General features: G+C 38.0%; 1 pseudogene; it reads right to left on the reverse strand.

The window, feature by feature from the left end:
- Positions 1-8,926: 8,926 nt before the first annotated feature.
- On the reverse strand, positions 8,927-12,009 carry LOC125120692 (olfactory receptor 1030-like; annotated as a pseudogene).
- Positions 12,010-20,173: the final 8,164 nt, after the last annotated feature.

Consider the following 20,173-nt stretch of genomic DNA (forward strand, 5'->3'; position numbering starts at 1 on the left):
CTGGTTTTGGCGTGAGGGTGATGGTGGCATCATAGAATGTCTTTGGGAGTATTCCTTCTCCTTCAACCTTTTGAAAGAGTTTAAGGAGGATGGGCACCAATTCCTCTTTTTATGTTTGATAGAATTCACCTGTGAAGCCATCTGGTCGTGGACTTTCATTTGTAGGGAGTGTTTTTATGACATCTTCAATTTCATTTCTAGTGATCGGTCTGTTTAGTTGGTCTGTTTCTTTTTGATTCTGTTTTGGCAGGCTGTAAGATTCTAGAAAATTGCCATTTCTTCCAGATTGTCAAACTTGTTGCCGTATAGTTGTTCATAGTACTCTCTTATGGTTTTTTTTTTTTTTTTGTATTTCTGCAGTATCTATTGTGATTTCTCCGTTTTCATTTATAATTTTGTTTATTTGGGTTTTTTCTCTCCTCTTCTTGGTGACCCTAGCCAGGGGCTTGTCAATTTTGTTCACCTTTTCAAAGAACCAGCTCTTGGTTTTATTAATTTTCTCTATTGTTTTTTGAGTCTCTATTTTATTGATTTATTTTTTCATCTTTATAATTTCCTTCCTTCTGCTGACTTGAGGACATTTTTATTCTTCTTTTTCTTTTTTTTTTTTTGTCTTTTGTCTTTGTTGTTGTTGTTGTTGTTGTTGCTGTTGTTGTTGCTATTTCTTTGGCCGCTCCCGCGACATATGGAGGTTCAGAGGCTAGGGGTTGAATCAGAGCTGTAGCCACCGGCCTACGCCAGAGCCACAGCAACGCAGGATCCGAGCTGCGTCTGCAACCTACACCACAGCTCACGGCAACGCCGGATCGTTAACCCACTGAGCAAGGGCAGGGACTGAACCTGCAACCTCATGGTTCCTAGTCGGATTCTTTAACCACTGCGTGACGACGGGAACTCCTGTTCTTCTTTTTCTAATTTGTTTAGGTGGAGGCTTAAGTTGTCAATTTGGGATCTTTCTTCTTTTTTGAGAAAGGCCTGTATTGCTATAAATTTCCCTCTGAGCACTGCTTTCACAGCATCCCATAGATGTTGAGCGGTTGTGTCTTCATTATCATTTGTTTCAAGGTAGTTTTTAATTTCCTTCTTGATTTCCTCATTGAACCACTGGATTTTTAGCAGCATGTTATTTAGTCTCCATGGAGTAGGTTTTTTCTCTTTCCTTTTCCCTTGGTTGATTTCTAATTTCATGGCATTGTGGTCAGAGAAGACACTTGAGATAATTTCTATGCTCCTAAACTTGTTGAGGTTAGTTTTGTGTCCCAAGATGTGGTTGATTCTTGGGAATGTTCCATGAGCATTTGAGAAGAATGTGTATTCTGATTTTTTTGGATGTAGTGTTCTGAAGATATCAATGAAGTCTAACTTTTCTATTGTTTCCTTTAGGATCTCTGTTGCTTTATTGGTTTTCTGTCTAGAGGATCTGTCCATTGATGTGAGGGGGGGTATTAAGGTCTCCTACTATGATTGTATTCTCATCAATATCTCCCTTTATGTCTGTTAATATTTGATGTATGTATCTGGGTGCTCCTGTATTTGGGGCATATATGTTGACGATAGTCACATCCTCTCCTTGGATGGATCCCTTAATCATTAAGTAGTGTCCTTCTTTGTCTTTCTTTATGTCTTTTGTTTTAAAGTCTATTTTGTCTGATATGAGTGTTGCAACTCCTGTTTTCTGTAATGTCTATTGGCCTGAAATATTTTCCCCAACCCTTTCACTTTCAATCTATATGTATCCTTTGTCCTAAGGTGAGTTTCTTGTAGGCAGCATATTGAAGGTTTTTGCCTTTTTATCCACTCAGCCACTCTGTGTCTTTGGATTGGGGCGTTTAGTCCATTGACATTGAAGGTGATAATTGATAGGTGATGATTTATTGTCATTTTTAATATTGTGTTCCAGTTGATTCTATGGTTCTCCATTCTTCATTTCTTTTTTTTTTTTGGGGGGGGTGTTTGATGGTCTCCTGTTATTATCTGCTTGAGTGTTTTTTTTTTTTTTTTTGCAAATGCAATATTTAGTTTTGTCTTATGGTTTCCCTGTTTTTTATGTATGCTAAACCCTTCCTATAATTGTGTGTTTTAGCATGATAGTCCTGTAGGTTCAAACACTTCATTACTATATTAAAATTAAGAGGAGAAACATACAATCAAAGAAAAAAGGGATATTTATTTCCTAACATCCCTTGCCCACATTTTATGATTTTGATGACTCTTTTTTTAAAATTGTATTTTGTTTGAAGCATGTTCATGATTAATCTGTATGCTGGCTAATTTGAGTGACTGCTCTCTGATTGCGGTTTCCTCAGTCCTAGTTCTTCCTCTTATTTTTTTTTCTTTTCTTTTTTCTTCCCTTTCCTTCCTTTCTTTTTGGATTATAGAAGCCCTTTCAGTATTTCTTTTAGCCTGGGTTTTGAGTTGCTGTATTCTATAAGTTTTTGTTTGTTGGAAAAAGTTTTTATTTCCCCTTCTGTTTTAAATGATATTATTGCTGGATAGAGTATTCTAGGTTGCATATTTTTTCCTTTGAGCACTTTAAATATCTCTTGCCATTCCCTCCTGGCCTGTAGTGTTTCTGTAGAGAAATCAGCTGATATTCTTATGGGGGTTCCCTTGTAGGTATCATTCTGTTTTTCTCTTGCTGCCTTTAGGATCCTTTCTTTATCACTAACATTTGCCATTTTTATTATGATGTGTCTTGGTGTGGGTCTATTTGGGTTCAATTTTTTGGGGGGTCTCTCTGCTTCCTGTATCTTGAACTCAGGATCCTTTAGATTTGGGAACTTTCCAGTGATAATTTCTTCAAATATATTTTCCATTCCCTTATCTTTTTCTACTCCTTCTGGAATTCCTATTATGTGTAGATTGGCCCGCTTTATATTATCCCATAGGTCTCTTATATTGCTTTCCTGTTTTTACATTTTGTTTTTTGTCTGCTGACCTGATTGGGTGATTTCCATTATTCTATTTTCCATATCACTGATTCGTTCTTCTGCATTATTCATTCTGTTTTTTACTATCCTTAGTTCAGTTTGTATCTCTTCAAATGAATGTTCTAGTTTTTCTTGGCTCCTCCTTATATTTTCTAGTTCCTTTCTGAGTATCTGCATTACTCCAGGTCTGTCAGACTGCAGAGATCTGTTTCATTGTTGACTGTTTTAGGTGAGTTCTCCTGTTTGTCTGACTGTGTTTCTCAGCTTCTTCATCTTGCTTGTTGTTTTCTTTTTCTGGAGGGAGTTGTACTCTCCATTACCCAGCAGTGTTTGCCTTGTCACTGCCGTGGAATGTTTTCTGAGGGCTGGCATTGTTGGTCAGTCTCTTTTGAGGCAGTGTGGCTTTTCTGGAGTGTTGATGGGGCTAACAGGGTCTCTTTGAAGCAAAGGAGTGCTTCCTGAGGGCAGAAAGGACTGGGAGGTCCACACCATGATGGTAGCAGATTTGACTTGGTCAGGCAGAGCTTGCTCTGGTGTTTTTAGGCTGTGGGGTCCTTGCAGGGGGTTGGCAGTGTTGGGCAGCTCTTCCTCATGAGTGCAGCACCCCCTGAGGGCTGGAGCATCTATCCGGGTCACTGAGAACCCAAGAGGCTCTTCCCTAGGGCAGCCCAACTCAGAAGGATGGCCTGAGAATGTAGGCGGATCTTTTCACAGTCTGTCCAAGCTTGGTGTAGCTTTTCTGGGCTGCAGGGGGTCCTGCAGAGAGCTGGCAGTCCTTTGTAGCTGTTCCACAAGAGTGTGGCTCCCCCCAAGGGTTGGAGCAGCTAGCTGGGCTGCTGAAATCCCAATAGGCTTTTCCCTAGGGCAGCCCAACTCAGAAAGACTGTCTGAGAATTAGGCAGATCTTTTCATGGCCCAGCCAGTCTTGTTGTAGCTTTTCTGGGCTGCAGGGTGTCCTTCCAGGAGCTGGCAGTCCTGTGCCATTGTTCTGCAGAAGTGTGGCTCCTCCTGAGAGCTGGAGCGGCTAGCTGGGCTGCTACAAACCAGGAGGCTCCTCCCCAGGGGAGCCTGACTCAGAAAGACAGTCCGAGATTTAGGCAGATCTTTTCATGGCCTGGCCAGGCTTGTTGTAGCTTTTCTGGGCTGCAGACCATCCTGCATGGAGCTGGCATTCCTATGCTGCTGATCTGCAAAAGCTCCTCACCCCCTGAGGGCTTGGGTGGCTAGCTGGGGCACTGCCAACCCAAGAGGCTCCTCCCCATTGTAGCCCGACTCAGAAAGACTGTCCAAGAATTACACAGATCTTTTCACGGCCTGGCCAGACTTGTTGTAGTTTTTCTGGGGTGTGGGGTGTCCTGCCAGGAGCTGGCAGTCCTGTGCCATTGTTCCAAGGAAGTGTGGCTCCTCCTGAGAGCTGGAACAGCTAGCTGTGACACTGCAAACCCAAGAGGCTTTTCCCCATGGCAGCCTGACTCAGAAAGACTGTCTGAGAATTAGATCTTTTCACAGCCTGGCTAGGCTTGTTCTAGCTTTTCTGGGCTGCAGGCCTTTTCTTGGGTCTGGTGGTGTTTGGTGCTGCTCTGCGGGGGTGTAGCCCCTCCAAAGGGCAAGCAGGCCTGTGCAGGGACAGCCCCTGTAGTGGTAGGCTTCAGGCAATTGTTTAGGCCAGCCCTCCTGGATGGCAGGCAGCCCCAGGTCCAGCGAGTGCATAGGGGGTGGTGGGGGTGGGGGGAGGGGAAGCACTTGGAAACACAGCTTTCTGCTAGCTAGTGGGCCAGTAGGTTTGCTGTGGCATGGGGAGTATTCTATGGGGACCTACCCCTTCTTCTCTCCCCTCCCCAGCATGGGCACAGACCAGGCTCTTCTCCTAGGTTCCCTCTGATGTGGCTTTCCACTTCCCCAACCCTAGAGTATTGCTCCCTTCCTCTGGGACAGCTTTGTTTTCTAGTCTCCCAGGCAGTCTCTGCCCTGTCAAACTTGACAGACCGGTTTCTAGACCTCCAAAGCAGTCTCCGCTCCACCCACACACCCCCCCAGCCCTTTCTAGGGGACTAACCTCCAGAGCCTAGTTCTCGGTGCCCAGCCCCCACCCAGGCGTCTCAATTTTTGGTGACTGTGCCCGTAGTTCAGATGGTCCGTTTGGTTCTTGATCGGCTTTTCCGTACTCCAACTTAATACTACACTCTTCTCTTCATCTGGAGATTCCTCCAGTTCCTTTGATCTTTCCCCCAAGTAGGTGACTTTCCTGGGTGCAGGATCCCTTTCTCCTCCACAGTTCCCTTTCAGAAGTGTCCATCCAGCTCGGACTCACCTTCTCTCACTCTCCTCTTTTCTCTTGTTTTACCTAGTAATATCACAAACTTCTTGCCGTTATTGGATTTTAGGTTCTTCTGCCAGTGATTGGTTGCTGTTCTCTGTGAGTCATTTTTCCTGTAGATGTGTTTTTTTGTTGTTGTTGTTTTTGTTGTGTTTGTGGGAGAGGGCAAGCCTGTCCCCCTTCTCTTCCACCATCTTGTCTCTTCCCAAAGCTACTAGTTTCTTAAAGGTTGCTTCTAGTCACAAGGAGCAGATACCACCATGAAGGATTTTAGTGCTTTTCTAGATAGAAGGAAATGCAAGAATTTGGCTCATAGAATTTTTCCAGAAAATAACTTACTATCTAAAACATGTTCAGCCAGTTTTCTCAAAGCACGGGGTGCCTCCCTCTTGATCTTCACCCTGAGCTTCTTTCAGTGTGTGTTGAGGGTCAGCAAGTGCAGTGGCTCATGATTAAATCCATGTAGAGGCAGATGGTGAGTGCCCATCTCTAGTTTACAGTGGAACTAAACTTCTGCTCAGCAACTGGGGGGATAAGTGTGCTTCATAACCATGTATGTTATGACCTTGATAACAGCAGGAAGTGGGCAACAGGATCCTAAATCTGTAAAGAAGTGGGGAACTAAAAAGACAGCAAAGATAAGAACAGATAAATAAGTAACCAATACTTACATTTTGTTTGTTTGTTTGTTTTAATAAAGTTAATCCCAAGGTGGAAGCAAAGAATTTGAAATCTTGGTAAGAAATGAAATCGGCCTGGGAAAGAGGCTGTCATTTGCTAGATTAATAATGGAGATCATTCATTCATACTGTCAGTGTCTACCTTGGTCAAAATAAATCATTGCTCTTACAGAACTCTTGTGTTGACTAAAAAAATACAACATGAATGTTGAGAGGTAAGTTTTATTTTGGGTGAAATTAGAACTTAAGCTCCAGAGACAGCATCTTAGGTAGCCCTGAGAAACCACTTCAAGGAGGCAAGGAGGGAAGCTAGGATATATGAGTTTTGGCAACAAATGGGAGGTAGTAGGAACACAAGATTTATAGAGAACCAGACTTACAGAAGATTTACAGGAAACCATTTCTATGGGAAGACTGGGATTACTGAAATCACTCCTTTGATATACTTTCCTCAGTTCCGTCAGGGCTCATTGGCCCACCCTTGGAGGTGGCTGTTCTCACAGGTGACCATGACATCTTTTGTTCAGGCCACTAACTACAGCCCAGGAAGATATAAGTCATAAAGGTGAAGGGGGTGGTGCATGCAGCCATGCACACATTTTACAGGTGTTCTCTGCTCGCCTCATGTAGGTCACCACAAGTCACAGATATTAATCATCATTGATGGACCCTAGTGTTTCTCTGGATATGAGGAGATGTAAGAATTGGGCTCATAAAATCTTCTCCTGAAAATATCCAACTACCTGAAAGCCCATTCTTCCAGCGTCCCAGAGCACAGAGTACCTCTCTCCTGGTCTCCACCCTGATCTCCACTCAGGGGGTTCTGTGGGTTGGCAGCTGCAGTGGCTCATGTTCTACTCCACATAGGGGCTGATGCAAGTTCACACTTGTCTCTCAGAAACCTGAAGAATGAGGACAAAATCTTGTTCCTCCATGTAACTACTCAGAAAGTATTGATGGTTTCTGTAGATACCAAATTTAGTCTAAATATTGTAGCAAACATCCCCATCCCTCTTCTTCATGTGACCCTGTTTACAATTTAGCCTCAATTTGTCTGAAATTCTTATCCATGATTGGTGTCCCAAGCAAGGCCAAGATATTCTCCTTTTATTAGTTGCCTCTTTCTTTAGGAAATGCCTTTGCATCTATCCTCTACCTTTTGAAATTCTATTCAATTCCAAAGCCTAGCTCTACCCTAAAAGCCTTGAAATCCAGTAGGATGCTAAGGGGCATTCCCTGGGCCAGCTCATCCCTTATATCCTCTGCTTTCTCTTCTCTCTGAAGTATCTAGCTAATAGTATCTGGTGCTCATTTCCTGAGTTGTTTTACTATGTCAACTCCCTACCCCCAACCAAATGGAAGAGGTTAGCTACTTGAACGACCATGGGCACAGAGCTCCCAGTTTTCCTGGAGTTTAAGGACTGATCACATTAATCCCTGTGACTTTGCCCTCTTACCTCATCATCAGCCAATCAGAAAGTGTGTACTAGCTGGTCACTTACCCTGTGACTACACTCCCTCACCTGGCTTTTAATAATGCTTTGCAATTTTGGGAGTTCCCATCGTGGCTCAGTGGTTAATGAATCCAACTGGGAACTATAAGGTTGTGAGTTCAATGCCTGGCCTTGCTCAGTGGGTTAAGGATCCGGTGTTGCCCTGAGCTGTGGTGTAGTTTGCAGACGCAGCTCAGATTCCGTGTTGCTGTGGCTCTGGCATTGGCTGGCAGCTACAGCTCCGATTCGACCCCTATACTGGGACCCTCCATATGCTGTGGGAGTGGCCCTAGAAAAGACAAAAAAAAAAAGACCAAACAAATGCTTTACAATTTAGATTCTAGGAGTGTGGGATATTTTGGGGGCATGAGCCACCTGTCTACTTGCATGGGCTGCCACTTGGATTCAAACACTGATGTTTCAGTTCCTTGGCCTCACTCTGTGTCAGACACAGGAACTTGTGCTAAAAACCTTAGTCAGAATTAATTTTTTTCTTTCTCTGTGCTCACAAAATAATTGTTTAATATATCAACTGTTTCTCTTAGCAAGTCTCATGGTAAGACAGTTGTGGAATTTTTGCCATCAAAAAACATTACTCTTCATAAGCAGGGAGGGTATATTTAATCATTTTTAAAACTTTCAGTAGTTTGTTTTTGATAAACTTGAATAACTTTGTGTTGAGCTGAGTTAAATTAATATGTGGCCACAGACATATTAATATATTAAGATACTTTAATTAGTTAAGGTGTGAAATAAGAGGGAACTTGAAGTCAATATAATCTTGCCCAGGTGAAATGGGTTTTCATTAAGGTCATTAAGCAGAGAAAGTTTTCTAGGAAAAATACATTTTATTATAATAGTTTTCTCAACCCAAACTATCAAAAGAAACAATAATTTAAATAAATTGAAATTCCCAAGCCAATGGCTACTTTTACATACATTCTGACTCTCTAAGCTCATTCATCAGATCATCACATCATGAGTATATAATTTTGGGCTTCATACATCTAGTGTCAATCATAAATATCAATGACATTAAGAGTCACCTTTATTTCTGCATCTATATTTGTGGTGGCAGGATTTAACCTCTCCAACTCCCTTCTCATAATCCTCATCTCCTACATCTTCATTCTCATTGCCATCCTGAAGATTCGTTCTGCTGAAGGCAGGCATAAAGCTTTTTCTACCTGTGGGTCCCATCTGATGGCAGTGACTGTGTTTTATGGGACCCTGTTCTGCATGTACGTTAGACCTCCCATGGACAAGTCAGTGAAGCAGTCCAAATTCATTGCTGTTTTCTACACTTTTGTAAGCCCTATCTTGAACCCCATCATTTACAGTCTGAGGAATAAGGATGTGAAACAAGCTTTTTGGAAACTGATCAGAAGAAATGTGCTTTAGAAGTAAAATGATGGTGTATTTTTCTTTATATACTAAATAAAAAATATATATATATGTATATGAGAACTGGATCCAAGCTTCACTGCATTTACAGAAGAGTTGATTTTAAATCCATAATGGAAAGCTATAATCTAAAGACAAAATAGTAAAGACAGGTATAAAAAATTTAGTTTTACATGTGATATGTGTGTAAATTGTGTGTAAAATTTGGGCACTATTTTATTACATATGTAGATATGGGAATAATTCTTTCTTCATACATTTTTACCTTTATAACTTTATAGGTAAATTTTGCCTTATAAAATTTATACATTTTTATAGTAAACATTCAATCTTTGAAAGAATATAACATAAAAGCATAAAATATTTCCTTTTGTTTGCCCCACCCTGATCTTCCACCCTCACTTCTCAAAGTTACCATTATTAAGAATTCCTTATATTTATGGAGTTTTCATCGTGGCTCAGAGGAAATGAATCTGACTAGCATCCATGAGGGTGCAGGTTCTATCCCTGGCCTCGCTTAGTGGGTTAAGGATCCAGCACTGCTGTGAGCTGTGGTGTACATTGCCAACATTGCTCAGATCCCATGTTGCTGTGGCTGTGGTGTAGGCCAGAAGCTGTAGCTGTGATTCGACCCCTAGTGTGGGAATTTCCATATGCCAGAGGTGTGGCCTTAAAAAGCCGGAAAAAAAATCCTTTTATTTAAAAAAAAAATCTATGTATCTACAAGCAAGAATATGGTATGGCCATATATGTACACAAAATTGTTGACACACATGTTAACTGTCATGAACTAACTTTGGTCATTTATAATTCTGTTGCATTTACTATGCAGGAGCTTTGACCCCATAATTTAGAGAAATATGACCATAACTTCTGATAAGACTTGTTCTTGGCTTGGGAGACAGAGCTTATAACCAATAAGACCCTCATGTCCATGCCTGGCATCCATTTATGTCTTCCGACCTGTGAGAGACATCTTCCTCCTTAGGACATAACAGAAAACAAGAATCTTCAAACTATTTATTTTTTAGGTATTAACTGATGAAGTAGACAAAGAATGGTTCCTAAAAAGAGTTAGGGCCTGCTTCAGGAATATTGTGACTTTTCTAGAGTTTATCAATATTCCACCCTCTTAGAGAGTGGGATTTTCATGCCTTCTCTCATCTCTGCCTATCAATCTGTTTTTAAGGATGTGAAAGGTATTTGCCATTTATAAATCTATAGTTCAAATTTTACCTCTACCATTATCACAATTAGTTATTATATACCTGATTTTAGAATTAAATATGATGGCTTGTCTGTAAATATTTTAATGCTAAGGGATGCAAATACAAGCTGATTTTTTAAGCTGTTAACATTTTAGGTGATTTTGAAACTGCATAGCACAGGCGAAGGTGATGAATATTTACTGGGTATCTACATTAAGCCAGGTACTGCTTCAAGTACCAAGGAAATTTTAAGGAGCTCTAGGATTGTATAGTTTTGTGAAACTGTAAAACTGAAGATTGACCCAATTGTTTAAGTTTTATAATATAAGAAAAAGAAAAGGTTGATCCTATGGAGGAAAGAAGATTGTAGTCTTCCGACTGTGCAAGACAAGAACTTGTTCATTTTTTGTGCACCTGCTCCAACATACTGATAGCTCCAAATACAGTATCATGTCAGATAAGGCAGGGTCTGAACAAAATACGTGGCTGATGTCACTTTCAGAGGAAAGGGAAAAGCCACATAACTGTAATTAGTCCCCCACTGACACATTTTTCTCAGTTATATTTCCAAGCATCATTTCTACCATAGAACCTATTTTTGCTTACTATTTCCTGTGGAATAATATTTTCATTGTCATTAATTCTATATGATCTCATTCAATTTTTTCAAATTCTCTATTTCTAGATGTTATTTAAAAACTTTATTTTAAATAATAGGAGTTCCCGTCGTGGTGCAGTGGTTAACGAATCTGACTAGGAACCATGAGGTTGCAGGTTCGGTCCCTGCCCTTGCTCAGTGGGTTAACGATCCGGCGTTGCCGTGAGCTGTGGTGTAGGTTGCAGACGCAGCTCGGATCCTGCGTTGCTGTGGCTCTGGCGTAGGCCGGTGGCTACAGCTCCAATTCAACCCCTAGCCTGGGAACCTCCATATGCCGTGGGAGCGGCCCAAGAAATAGCAACAACAATAACAACAACAACAACAAAAAAAAAAAAACCAAAAAAAAAAATAAATAATTGCCTACAAATTGCATTAAAACACACATGCAAACAAGTAACTATTCTTGTAAATTTAACATTCAGTTAATAGTTTGTTGGCTTCTACTTAAACAAACACCTGGAGATCTATTTCTTTAAAGCACAAACACATATTCAGTTAAGTAAAACAAGCCTGTTTATTATTGCAAATATTCTGATCTCAGTGTTCTTGGCTTTATCTTTACAGCCTCACTTGGCCTGACACAAAATAAAAGTTCTATAATAATTGCAGGATTAAAAAAAATAAATAAATGAATGCCCATTTTGAAAGTGAGAAAAGAGCCTCCATTTTTGCATATGTAAGAAAAATTTTTGAAGGAATCAACAAGTCACTCTGAGGAAACCTATTAGTCTCCTTAATGAAAGTGTCAGAGCACGAGAGTCAGGTGAGGGGTGGGTCGGCACAGTAGAAGAGATTAATGACGTTGGAGCCACAGAAGGTCAAGCATTAGGTCCACATGGTTTCCATCAGGCCACTAAGGAACCCATAGACATATGGACCAGCAATCAGGCAGATACAGACCCCTTTGGACATCTTGCTGCTATACAGCAAAGGATTACAGATGGCCATGTACCTATCATAAGCCATTACAGCTAGCATGTAATACTCAGTAATCACCATGGCAATGAAAAAAATAACACTGGATTAAACATGCTGTGTAGGAAATGTTTTTTTTTCTCTGATAAGAAGTTTATCAACATCTTGGGGGTCACATTAGTGGAATAGCACAAATCCAAGCAGAACAAATTGGCAAGAAAGAAGTACATAGGGGTGTGGAGGTGAGAATATATCCTGATCAACACCAACATCCCAAGGTTCCCTCACACCATGATCAAATAGATCCCCAGAAACAGCACAAAGAGGATGGGCTGAAGATCTGGATCATCCATTAATCCCAAGAGAACAAATTCAGTCACCAAGGCGGAATTTCCTCTGACCATTTTCTTAGGTGCCAGCATCATTCACTTAGGTGAATTAAAATAAATTAAGAAGTGAATGGGAAGTCCATCATATGCTCTTTATCTCTCTTTCTTTCTCTTCTACCCTCAGTTACCCTCACACCCAGCTATTGTTAGATGGAGTCAGACTGTAGGAGATAGGATATTTAGAAAGATCATAACCCCTAAATCTAGGTATATAATGTGCAGATGATTCCCCAAAAGAATGGCTCCTGTGACTCTAATTTGTTTTGGAATGAGAGATTTATGACCCTCAATTTGTCTTAAAATGGTTTGAACCACCAACTGCCACTTATAATTTACTGTAAATTCACGGGCTTCATCATCAATCCCAGGAATGGTTTTGAACAAAATGGTGACGTGTTTGAAAATATTTTGCTGTCCTTAGTGCGTGCATATTTAGAAAGTCAAACCTTGTGACGTGTATTCCCTGCTTGCCTTACTAGAGAGCCCCAAATGGTAGGGGCTTAAAGAAAATAAATTATGTGGGGCCTTTCACACTGCTATATCCAAAAAAATACAGGAGATTATGGTATTTCTATATGAACAGACCAAAGACAAAGTCCCTGAAGTTGGAAATAACAAAGTCCTATATGAATTGCTGATGAAGAAATGTTCACTGAAAAGAGTTTGTATGACTAAAGCAAGAGAGACTTAGATTGGGGAAAGGAAAAGTGGCCAAATCTTAGATCATACTTTTGTTGCTTATCCATTTTTTTATGTTTTCACATTTAAGAACTTTATAGTATATGACAAAATTTGGCAAATTTCCGCTGCTAGTGGAACACAAATTTAACTCTAATCTTCTTAGCAGCCTCTATAAATAGTTCAACACTTCTCATTTACAGACTTACACTGTCCAGAAGTTATAAAATAAAACTAATCAACAGAGATAGAATTATTCTTAGTACAGAGTTCAAGTAATAATAATTATAATGAAAGGATTATACTTCCGGATAAAATGTTCATGTGTGTAATTGTACTATGAGACAAGCTACAAATTTTTCAGGTACTTTCATATAATTTGCACACATTTTACTTGATGTTGAAATTAGTACATATTAAAGGTCTTTTAAAAATCATACCTCCTTGAGTTTTTCTTTCTCTCCCTTTTTTTACTTCTATCTTGCCATACAAGACTATTCCCAGGACCACTCTAGGTTTCTTGACTGATTTACACTTAAAAGGTGCAAAGTATCTGGAAAACATGATTCTCTATATGTAATTTTTTTTAAAGTATAGTTGATTTAACTATACAGTTTGTACAGAAAAGTGACTCAGTCATACGTATATAAGTGTGTATATATATATTCATTCTTATTCTCATACTCTCTTCCATCATGTACCTTAAGAACTGAAATGTGCATATTACATTTTTGATAAATTTATATAAAAAAGTCAAAGCAGTTGCATTAGAGATAAAGCCTTTTTTTCCCACTAAAAATATCTGAATGATTTTGGAATACTTTATATTAACTGAAAATTACTTGTTTGCATAAACAAGTGCTTAAAGAACTTGTGCTGCTGGGAGGTATCAAAGGCTCATGTTTAATAGTTGTTGTAAAGGACTTGGTAGCATCCTATTTAATGTTACTGTACCCAATGTTTCCTGTGTTTAGAAATATTGTTTATTTTATATTTATGCAAAAAGTAACGAAATTTATCCACCATAAACTCTTCCATTTGTTGACTTCCTTTCCAATATAGAATACTAAGTAATTCATATTAAATTATTGGAGAGGTTGCTGAACTAGTTTTAAAATAGCCATAAATACTTTGTTCTCTGAATAAGAACTATCACACGTAAAAAATTAGTTAAACTTCAATGAAGCAGGAAAAAAGACATCATTCTAAAAAGGCTTTCCTTGTGACACAGGTGTCCAATTTGAAATTTCTGGGTCATTTGTAGTCAGTGTAGGTAGCTATCAGTTTTTTATAGTTTATGCTCCTTATTTCAAAAAATATAACTGAAATAAAACTCTTCATTAGATTTCAGCTTAATAACTTCAAATTGCTTTGTTCTGGATTGGAGCAAACCTAAATAAGTTAGGTAACAGAGAAAACAGACGTGTGTATGCTAATGAATTTGATTCATAAGGATATTGATAAGCACATATATTTACTTTTTATTATGTAAAGATGCAAGAAAAAAGCATCACTTGTAATTTAGCAGTAATTATTGAGCAAAAAACCAGAGGTGACATTTATGGTAAACTGGTAAACATAATAGATATTTGGTGAAAAACTGAAGTTCCAAGAGATTCCTCTTATCTTTCTCAAAAAACAAAACAAAACAAAACAAACAAACAAACAAGTAGTCCTGTCATGGCCTAGTGGTTAACCTATCTGCCTAGGAACCATGAGTTTGTGGGTTTGATCCTTGGCCTCGCTTAGTGGGTTAAGGATCCAGCATTGCCATGAGCTGTGGTACAGGTGGCAGACATGTCTCAGATCCCACATTGCTGTGGCTCTCCCATAGGTCTATGGCTACAGCTCCGACTGGTCCCCTAGCCTTGGAACCCCCATATGCTGTGAGTGCAGCCCTAGAAAAGGCAAAAAGACAAACAAACAAACAAGAAAACAAACAAAAAACTATCAGTGGAACTGCAAAGCTCACTTCTACAAATGTCATATGTACCTGAAATACTACTCATTGCATGTCTATTGGGGAAAATTGTGCCCACTTCAGGGTCCAATTAAAATGATAACAGCAGAATAATTTTGAACCATTGTCACATTTACTGGCTATTCCATGTGCCTACAGGTGGTCCTATAAGATGGATTGAACGGTCTAAGAGGGGATGTTGGAGCCAAGGATAGGACAACATAAAATGAAAATAACTAAACTATGGAAGTTTAGTTTCAGTCTAGAAACTACATCAACTGATCATTCAGACATATGTAAATCTGCAAGAATAGATGCACAAATAATGATATTTTAAGGCAATACATGAAGATAGAGAAGTCATGTAGTTGGTGGAATCATGCATTTCAAGTGAAGATAAATTTCCCAGTATGGAGCACCTTCTTCGTCTTGTTCTGTTGTAATAAACTCTGGCATATCCCCCTCCCTTACATTTCCATTCCAGTATCTCACAAATGCTAAGGACGAGGTACATTTCCTGATTACAAAACATAAACATAAATATAAATCATGTTAACATACGGTGGCTTCATACTAGCCAATGACATACCAGTAAAATCTCATTTGTGTCTTGATTCAGAAAATTGCCTTTTTACCTTGTTATTGGTGGACTTCAGAATCCTCATCTATTCAATATCAGACTCACCTCAATAATTTTTAAATTATAATTCTGCTTCATTATTCAGGTAGTTACAAGTCCTACACTTATTACTAGTCATATATCTCTTAGTTAATATTTAAAATTTCCCCAAAATTATCTTTCCCCAATAATCTAAAGTGAGATTTATAAAGTTCCACAAGTTTTATTTCTTGCTAGAATGAGTTTAATTCTCACTTAACTTCATCTCTCTTTTTTAAATTACTTCATAAAGTTGGCATTTTGTGGAGGAGGAGAGACTGTTCTTTCAACAGCTATTCTAGAAAAGTTTATAAGGCTATCAGGTTGTTACTTTAATATGGTTATTCAATATGTGTTGAGTTATTGAATGAATGGAGAGAATGATATTTATAAAGTGAAATGATGAGTGTAAATACATAATTCCTGTAAAGCTCTAAAATTTCTATTGACCATTCTATATAAGAACTATGTAATGACTTATTTTAACTGGCTAAGAAAATAAGCTAACATTCAAAGCTGATTTTGTTATCACCTGATTCCTATGGGTGAAGGTCCAAAATGGAAACAAGAAAAGAAAACGTAGGTACAGAAGTAGAGTTTTCAAGCCTACCTGAACCAAAGACTCAGAAACACTAGTGGTCCAAGTGATGAACTGCTGGGAATGATTTATATCCTCCTTGTAATTTGGAACTTTTATCCCAAAAGTGTTTTTGAACACACTCTGAGGAAATAATTACAATGTTATTACAAGAAAAAACTCTAGAGAAATAGTAATTTATGTAGATTCATTCTCATTAGGGTTTTGGGATTTATACCATGGGATTGCATCAATCTGTAAACATTTTGAGCTGATTGCTTTGAGTGATCAGGAGATTTTTTTGCATTAGGGAATCACCATGTATTTCAATCAGATCAATAGAACAATTAATAAAAATATATAGTGATTATATAATTCATAGACACTCATGTTTCTATGATATCTTCCCAGTCTGAATTGCATTTTGTAAGTGCTTCCCACTAAATTACTATTGATTGCTTAAAAGGACTCTCATATTGCGAATACAATGGTTAAACTCTAAATCCCTGTGAGGAGTTTCATTTGGATAAGATATCATAATGAGTTGAGGTAGAGTCAGTTCAAAGTGTTAGGTCCAGGTATTAGAAAGTAACATTTTATGGAAACCTGGTGAGCATGTAATTTAGCAATACGTTATTTATTTGACCAAACAGGATAAAGATGAGGTGACAATAGTATGCCTATTCCTTCTTTCCATTTACTAAGTATTCAAGTATTTTCTCATCAAAGATTAACAAATGCAGAAATGACATAATCCATGTGCTTACATAATTCTTAGTGTAATTGTGAAGGCAGGAGACATGTGAAGTCTTCAGTAGTAACACATTGTCCAAATGCCGTATGGAAATCAATGCTCTTACTGCAATACTCAATCTGCTTCTAGATTTTCTGTCATTCTCTCCCTGTCTATTCATCTAGCCATTATTGATCTTGTGACAACCCCTTTCTAAACTCAGAACCTTCCCATATGCCTGTCGCTGCTTTGAATACTAACTCTTCTAAACTTCCTCAAGTTATTGCCTACCCATGATTTAGATATCTTAAATGTCAATTCCTGAGACAGGTATTACTCTACCTAAATGAAAACTAATAATCACCATAATCATTCCAGCTTATCTCACCTTGTTTCTTTTAATAACATTCATTACAAATTTTTTTTTGGGGGGGGCACACCTGTAGTATGCAGAAGTTCTTGGGCCAGGGATCTTACCCATGTTATGGCAGGGACCAGAGCCACAGCAGTGACAACACCAGATCCTTAACCATTAATCCACCAGGGAACTCCAATTACAGTTTCAATTGTCAATAAAATGTGGTTTATTTTCTTAAGATTTGTCTTCCCATGCAGACTATTAAATTCCAAGAGAATAGGAGATGATAACTTTATAGTCACTACGTACCCAGCATTTAGCACACTGACTTTCTCTGCTAAGTGTCCCATAAATATTTATTGAGGCAATTGATGGAAAAAATGTAGCAGGATTTCACCCACAATGTGTTTTGTTTTTGTTTACATGGTGTTTTAAAATGACCTATTTTGCATTAATTATGGTATTATGAAAATTATATTAAAAAATCAAACAAAGCAAATGAATATAAAAACAAAACAAAATGAATATCAGGTAGAAATGGGGATAGCTAAAGGGGGGGTTATGGGGATCAGGCAAAACAGATGAAGGGGGTCAAAAAGTGCCAACCTCTAGTTATAAAATAAGTTGTTGGAATGTAATGTAGAATTTGTTGCAATGTATACAATATTTAATCATTACATTGTACAAATGAAATCAATATAATGCTATATATCAATTACGTCTCAGCTTAAAAAAGGAAAAAAATAAAAATCAAGGTACCCCAAATTCCCATGGCTTGCAACCTCTCATGGTAATAAATGACTAAAGCTGAGTAGCAGCTTCTTCCATTAAAGGATAAATGCTCTCTGGGTTGCCAAAAGCCGCTAAAATGCTTATTATTATCTTCCCACCTTCATGCCAACTTTACTGTTGATTTATACTATTTGATGTTTTTAGTCATCGTATTGAACATAGTGTGAGATTCACTAAACTTTACTTACAAAGTGGAATAGTAACAAAATAGACACAATGATTACTTCTACTTACAAAAGCCTAGCAACATAATTCATAGGTGATGTCTTTATATCCACAGTGCCTTGATCAGGTGAGCAAGAGAGAACAAGTCATCATTCATTTATGAAGGTAGAAAGTCATGATCTTTTGTTGTTGTTATTACATCTCTTCCATTTGAGTTACGTCAGCTTGCTGGAAGAATCTTAGTTTGCCCTTGAAATAACACCGTCATAAAGACAGTCTGATACTAGTGAAATAACCCGGGTTTAACAACAGATGGATGGATAAATACATTGTGTTTTATCTTTAAAATGTAATCCGATTCAATAGTAGAAAATATATCAAATAATGGCTCCAACTAACAAATGGATAATTCTCCAAAACATTTTTCTAAGTGAGAGAATCTACATATGAAGGACTATAGTGAGTTTGATTCTTTTTATATGAATTATGGGTATAAAAGCAGATCTGTGATCATTAATGTCTGCGTGTGCAAGGAGGAACTGTCTGCAAAGAAATGAAAATGAAATTTGGGGAGTGATGAAAATGTTTTGTCAATTGTGGTGGTTGTAAGAATGCACATATTTATCAAAACATTTAATCATAATTAAACATATATATTTTATAATATGTAAAAACATATTAATAAAGTTTTAAAAATCCTATATTTTATGGGTAGTGCACATTGTGGCTTAGTGGGTTACAGACCCAAATAATATCCATGAGGATGCAGGTTTGATCCCTGGCCTCACTCAGTGGGTTAAGTATCCACGGCCATGAGCCATGGTGTAGGTCGCATATTGCTATGGCTGTGGTGTAGGCTGGCAACTCTAATTCAACCCCTAGCCTGGGAACCTCCATATGCCACAAGTATGGGCCTATGGATCCACGAAAAAATCCTATATGTTATTATTATTACCAAAGAAGTTAAAGCACCTGCCCAAAGGACACATGTCAAATTTTAGAAAAAAAGTTCAAGTTAATCTGTACCACATTATAATAGTATAACTTCTCCACAGAGAGCAGTTGTTTGTGAGGAAATAAATGAATTAATATAATCAGAAATTAAAATCAGATGATCTTTTCCGTAGATACAGAAAAAGCACTTGACAAAATTCAAAATCCTTTAATGATAAAACCTCAACAAACTGGGTATAGAAAGAATATAACTCAATATAATAAGGACCATAAATGACAAGCCCACAGTTAACATCATTCTTAAAGGTGAAATATTAAAAACTTTTCCTCTAAGATAAGAAATGAGAAGGGTACACACTAGCACCACTTGTATTCAACATAGTATTACAAGTCTGAGTTAGAGCAATTAGGGAAACATAAGCAGCATCCAATATCAGAGAGCAAAACATAAAATTGTCTCTGATTGCAGATGATTTGATCTTATATGCAGAAAACCCTAAAGACTAAATGAAAACTCTGGAACTGATGTACAATTTTAGTAACTTTATGGGATACAAAACCAACATGCAAAATTCAGTTGCATTTCTATATACTAACAATAAACTAGTTGAGAAAGAAAACAATCTCATTTAGAATAGCACCCAAAGCAATAAAATATATAGAAATAAATTTAAGATGTTAAAAAAATCTGTAAAATGAAAACAATAAGTCATGGATGAAAAAAACTGATGAAGGCATAAATGGAAAGTATCTTCAAGGCCAGGAAGGGCTAAATTTGTTAAAATATTTGTACTGCTCAAAACCATTTATAGATTCAATTCAATGCCCATAAAAATGCCAGTGGCATGTTTTAACAGAAACAGCCAATAACTCTTTTTTATTATTTTTTTTTTATTTTCCCACTGTACAGCAAGGGAATCAAGTTATCCTTACATGTATACATTACAATTACATTTTTCCCCCAGCCTTTCTTCTGTTGCAACATGAGTATCTAGACAAAGTTCTCAATGCTATTCAGCAGGATCTCCTTGTAAATCTATCCTAAGTTGTGCCTGATAAGCCCAAGCTCCAGATCCCTCCCACTCCCTCCCTCTCCCATCAGGCAGCCACAAGTCTTTTCTCCAAGTCCATGATTTTCTTTTCTAAGGAGATATTCATTTGTGCTGGATATTAGATTCCAGTTATAAGTGATATCATATGATATTTGTCTTTTTCTGGCTCACTTCACTCAGTATGAGATTCTCTAGTTCCATCCATGTTCATATGGAACCACAATGGATACTGAATAGTCAAAGCGATATGGA

Source organism: Phacochoerus africanus, chromosome 2 (genome assembly GCF_016906955.1).
Source record: "Phacochoerus africanus isolate WHEZ1 chromosome 2, ROS_Pafr_v1, whole genome shotgun sequence".
NCBI lineage: Eukaryota > Metazoa > Chordata > Mammalia > Artiodactyla > Suidae > Phacochoerus > Phacochoerus africanus.